The following is a 6,507-nucleotide window of genomic DNA, read 5'->3' as shown; positions in this document are numbered from 1 at the left end:
TATATATTCAGCGTTTAATTAAACTATGCAGTTAAGATAACACCTTTCCGTTTTGCGACAATTGTCTAGCTTTGCTTCAACTAAAATAAAGCGACACGTATTATTCGTCCGTGTAATGATCGGAAGAAAGTCCGCTCTCGTTAAGTCGTAACGTTTCCGCTTCTGGGTTTTTGTGCCTCTGTCGTATCTTTTGTCTTCCTTTCGCTAATTGTCTTCTGCCGGCGCAATTTAATTTGCCCTCTCGCCCTTCCTGATTCTGACAAGTTCGTCTTGGAAATCAGCTTCACAAAACGCATTCCGGAAGTTACTGACGTAGACTTCGGGGTAAGGAATGTATAAGGAGCACGTTTTAATCCTTTGCGGTGAACATTTACATTTTAATGAAACGTTGTAAATCATGTTCGCGACTTTCCTCCATTAGTATTTTAAAAATTGATACACACATTCTCTTTACTCGTAAACATTGCATTTTAATTAGAATACTTAAATAATTTAAAAGAATATTTAATATTCTCTGAAATATTCTGTAAATATGAAATATTCTGTTTGAAATATTCTGCAAATAAATATTACTTCGTAGTTACTAATGTAAAGACATTACATTGAACAGATACTTGAAAATAAAAGTTTTTTAATGTTAAATAACTTTTAAAGTTAAAAAAATATACAAAATACAATTTTAAAAATATATTATGATATATTTATTTTATAATATACTTTTATACTTTATTATAATAAATATATACAAGGATTGCCATCTCTGCTTTAGAATGAAACTTGTAAGTCGGCTTTGACCACATTCACGAGCTTCAGTTTAGTTGTCTAGATTACCAGCAGCTGAAAGCAAATGACATTACTATAGTCATTAATGAAGAAATAAATGGAAAAATTGTATTAGTATCTGTGCGTATTAAAGTCTATGAACGTGTTAATTTATATCAAGCAAGTTATGTAATAACAGATAATAATAACTATAGATCGATAGAGAGAGAGAGAGAGTCTGGAAGACTGCAGATATAATTTTCAGAGTGTCTGTAGCTACTACCACTGCCGATTTAATCTACCTACATCAACCTATCTACTGCCAATAATATATAAAATGTTTATAAATATAATTATATTGCAATTATTACAACATAATAATTGCTAAAATATTTTTTTATCGTGATAGTGCAAGATATTTAATAAGAAAAAATATTACAGTTTTTTTTTATTTATTGCTATTTAATTTATTGCTATAAAAGATTATTATTCTAGCAATTAAAATTTTATTATTATTCTAAATTATATTTTTAAATTATACATTATTAAAAAAATATTAAATTAAGTCTATCAATTTAAAATTAGTACTGTTAATGCGACGTAAAGAAATAATATTAAATTAACGTAGAATTACTTAAATTAGCACTTCAAATTTTTGCGAAAATTTATCAAATAAAATAAATTCGTAAAACATGATTGCAAATGCTTACAAGGAAACACCAAAAGCACAAAGAGAGTTTATATTTTATACGTGACATTTCTCGTATATTATGACGTAAGCTTCTGGAAAATAATTAAGAGATTAAATCAAAGGTCCGTGAGAAAAACGATGTTGCCGCCAAAAGAAAACGATCGAGATACTTTGATTACCAGAGAGTCCATTGTCAACCCAGTCAGAGTATGAAACGAACGTCGGTTTTTTTTTGCTCGCTCGAAGTCAGTACACCGTGGAGAGGAAGGGTACTTAGGAAATCAGAATTACAGAGTAAAAGCAGCAGAGCATGAAAGGGGGGTCCTACGACAGGATGTACTTCTATCTTCCGTGTCTCCTCAGGTTCTAAGCTGGAATATTGTCTATTCGTGGAAAGATTCGTCGACAGTGTCACTCGGAACAATGGCATTGATGCATAAGTACGTGCGAATTGCGAGATTAGACGCATGTAATCATTATTTTGAGATCGTAGAGAGAGAAATTGCGCGGGAAAGTTAGAAAAATAAAGATAATTGCTTATTATCGCAGTACATGTACCACGATGACGATATATAATAAGAGTTTCCGAAACATATTTTACATTTAATAAGATCTGAGATCATTACTATGAGATAAATGAGCGTTATAAGGTAGGAATAAATAATGAATCGAATATAATTAAAGCTATTGCAATATTATTTCTCTGAAATTGTATAATTATCTTTCATTATTAGTAACACTTGGATAACAATCTTCTTTATGGCGTTTTATAACTTATACACTGAATTAGTTCAATATTACTAAGTATTCCCATGGAACGGTACTTTTGATAAATAAATCGCTGCATGGCGTTTTTTTTTTCTTTTTTTTTTAGAATGCAATTCTTTTGTTTGTAATTCTTGCACTTTACGTTTCATGCCTTCCTTTTGAACGCGACACGGTTTCTTGAGTTTCTTCGTGTGTTGCCGGAAACGGTAAATTATTTCTTCTTAAATCACGAAGGCGAGAAGCCACTAATGCTAAGAATCAGGGGCGGATTATCTAAAAATATATATAAATACCTGTTTAGCCGCATTTGCTATCGTTATACGTATCTTAAAAGTATCGAATGAAATTCCATACGTATACTGCGATTAGTCGTAAAATCGTCATTCACTCGTGAAATCACTCGATACAGCACAGGCATATATTTTGACAGACTAGATTCAAGATAATACTGACGATCGCTTATGATATCGTAAACGAGTTTATGAAACTGGTTATATACGACAGAATGTGGTTTTTTTACGAATGAGATAAAACAAACAATTATATACATACATGCTTAGTCAGAGAAATATCCGGTACTATTATCTTTCTTTACGTCAAGATTTATTAAAAGAAACAATCGTGTAGCATTCATACATAGCACAATCTGTGTAATAATTTTTTATATACTTTTCTAAAATCAATTATATTAATACATTTTTATATATGAAAAATATTATAAAAATAACATCAAGTTTAATTCAAATCAGTTTGTTATGACATAATTCTCCATTATCTTACTCCAGCATACATTTATTACAAGTGACAGCGAGAAAATGCTTGATGGTCGTAGAGTACAATAACTATTATTTAATTTGGAGTAGTCAGCGGGCATTAGAAAAATTTGCGGCTATTTTTCACGGTCTCAAATCCGCCCCTGGAAAGAAGCATGTCGTGTTCAAGGCACGAGCTATCCACGAGCTATCGCGCGCGTTGCTTCGATTCCTCCGAGTAGCTACGCTGAGGAAAGACGGAAAAAATGAAAGAAAGAGAGAAAGAGACGGAAGGAGGAAAGACGAAGAGGAACCCCGCGATGTGCAGGGTAAAGCAGTCGTAGGAACGCGCAAAGACGTGGAAAGGAACAATGACTCGCGATGCCGGCGTTTACAAAGTATCGGTGGGGGCGAGTTCGTAATTAGTCATAGTGCGATGCGCTAACAGCGGCACTCTGCAAGAGTGAGCCTCGCTCGTTCTCGTTCGTGCCGCCGTAGTCATAGTGCGATGCTCTTGCCAGGACGAACCTCGAGAGAAGAGCACTCGGCTTGATCCTCTACCGGGTGATGCGTGAAATTTACAACTCGTCGTTACAATGATAGCACAATTCAGATACGTTGTAAGGGGGACCACGTGCCGCTTTTAATTATTTTCAGTCGAATCGTAGGAAATGAGACTCGTTTTTTTTTTTTTTTTTTTTGCAAATATTAATATTTAATCGTGAATTATGCATACTAGTCATTTATATAATCAATTAAATTAATATATATTTTAAATTTTATTTATCTCTCTTATTGAACGTGAACTGTACACTTCTTGATATTATCTCAATTTAGAACATGTTATTAAAGATAGTTTTTTCTGCCTTTCATGCTAGCTACAATTATCTGTAGCTTGGAGGTTTCTAGCTTTAAGTACGTTGATCAAAGCCGCATTGAGATCTTTAGACGGTGCGCCGAGAGAGCTTTTATCCTTTAGAAATACCTTATTCTTACCTGACGCTCAATGAGCGATGTAACGTGTATAACGGGCCTGAGATACTTGCATTCAAAAGTCCTATCCAAGTCGATCTACGTCGACCGCGACTAACGGCTCGTCGTATATCTCATAATTAAGCTGGCATAAGTAAAGTTCACGAATCATCGCCCTCGAGTTACTACTTAATTAGTTCGACCTCAGCCATCATAACGCGAGAGAGAGAGGCCTCTTCTGATCTGTCAGTATAAAATTATATGCAGCCATCTGTCGCGGATTGCGAGATAGATGATTTATCGGTTCGTAATGTTATAAACGACGAATTATACTTTTTCTTCTGGGTTGCCGCAGCCTCTGCTTTATTATCTCTGCATCATTCACCCTACATTTAGCAGTCTTAAAGTATGTTAATATAATATCATAATTTCTTCAATATACGACGTAATAAAAATCTATATAACGCCAAATTAGATATTAACGATGCGGACACGAGTTATCGTTCCCTTTCGTATTTCGAGGACACTCCATAGACATGCACCTGCGACGAGAGCTATCTACCACCTCGACGCGGCAGAGCGAATAAGAAGGGTTGCAACGCGGTGAAGTCCTCCAGCGGAGCGACGCTGAGCGGCTTCGAGGATAAAGGGGGACAAGGGGATGAGGGACAAGCACCTCTCTCGAAGAAAAGGAGAGAGACGCAGCGAAAAGCGGCAGAGCGAAGCCGCAGGCGGCCAGCCGTGTCTCCGGCGGCAAACTCGGTCGTCGGCAGGCAGGCAGGCAGGCAGGCAGGCAGGCAGGCAGGCAGGCAGGTAGGCAGGTAGGCAGGTAGGCAGGTAGGCAGGCAAGTTCCCTTGCCAATCTGCCGTGGCGTTTCCACTTCTGTACGCCTTTCACGCGCGCGACTCCGGACTCCGCGTGGTGCTCGCGACTCCGACTCGGCGCGGTGCGCGGGTACCATTTACCTGTCGTGCACACATCACACGCGATGTGTGTTCTACCGGTGGCGAACAACCCGCGGTGCGCTGACCTTTTTGCCGGCAAATGGAGCCGCGAAAAAATCGCGTGCGCGCTTCGTTGCCTGCGCTACGAGCGGAGCAAAACGCGCGGCCGCAAACGAGCGTGCGCGCGGTTTCCCAGGTACGCGATGCACGCGCGGAAACATAAGCCGACGCGCGACGACGAGACGTCGCGATTATCGGCGCGGAGCGAATGGTGATTGCGCTTTTAAACGCGAGAGTTTTTCGCCGGGCCCTCGTCGCTGGTAATCTCGCGCATCGCGAGATACACGTGCTTAGCGGAAATCGTTCTATACGCAGGTCTCTTCTCTCGCGATGATTCGCCCAGCGCGGTTCCGCGCGCTGAATTAGAAAATGCACAGGTTCCTTGGGCTCCTATTAGCGTGTGCATGCTGTGTTCTTTTTTTTTTCTTCCACGACTTAAATTTCCCGTTGCCAGTTAATAATCCGTATATGCAGGTATTACAAGCGCAAAATGCGCGCAACCGCGTCTTCCTCGTCGCTCGCGCACTTGACGGCGTCGACCGAATGAATCCTTCCTCGTTTCTTCGCACAAATTATCTTACACGGCCAATGCTGATCGCTCGCAATTATGGGATATTGCACTCCTAGAATGATACTTACTCGACTTAAAAGGAGACCGCGCGATATACCTAGAAGATAAAAGAAAATAACAGAGCCTAATTATACACATACACATCTACAGGAATTACACACGAAAAGGTGATTTGTATAGAATTAAATGTAGAGTTGTTGCATAGATCTTTGTTGCTGATACATCTTCAGCGTATATATATGTATAAAGATAAAAATTTTCAGACACATACACGCGCATAAACACAGATGGAATTTGATCGTTGAACGAAATCGAAACTATCAGAGCATTAAAATCACCTTCGTGCGCGAATCGCATGCTCGCGCAGGCACGACACCTTCGGAAATTATTGCCACGCAATATTAGTATCGGTCTCTGAAATCTAAGAATGGTATCGTGATACACAAAGTCTCTCTTTAACCCCCGCCATCGAGAGGAAATGTAGCTAACACTAAGAGAAGATCGGTCGAACTAGCTTTAGATTGTTTCAACGCAGTTGTAAGTATTATCGGCGTGTACATCTTTAGGATCATCAATCGAAGGGCTCGGAAGAGAGAGCACGGAGGAGCCGGTTTACAAGACAAGATTAAGATATGCCGTGGCCTAAGGCGTCATTATTTGTAAGAAGCATAGGTACCATGGCTATTTAATGCGCGAAGAGATAAAAAAGATGACGCTGAAGGTTAAAAATAAGAGGAAAGAACGCGCTAATTGAAAAACATCTCTGCGTGATGACTTGATCCTATACAAAAAGATAGAATGACAGATCAGAAATAATCAAACATTATTATAAGATTAACTTATTATTAATAATGTTTTATTAATTGCAACAAATCTCTCTCTCTCTCTTGTCTCTTTATTTTGATTGTGTTATTATATCTGGAATTGTGTAAATTTTTTTATTTTGCAAATTTTTTAAAAGACAATTTAAAAAAATATAATTCCAA

Source organism: Prenolepis imparis, unplaced genomic scaffold (genome assembly GCF_030444845.1).
Source record: "Prenolepis imparis isolate NDT839.2.m4 unplaced genomic scaffold, iyPreImpa1.0 SCAF_10, whole genome shotgun sequence".
NCBI classification, from domain to species: domain Eukaryota; kingdom Metazoa; phylum Arthropoda; class Insecta; order Hymenoptera; family Formicidae; genus Prenolepis; species Prenolepis imparis.
The sequence above is the reverse complement of the archived record's forward strand: the minus strand, read 5'-3'. Positions refer to the sequence as shown.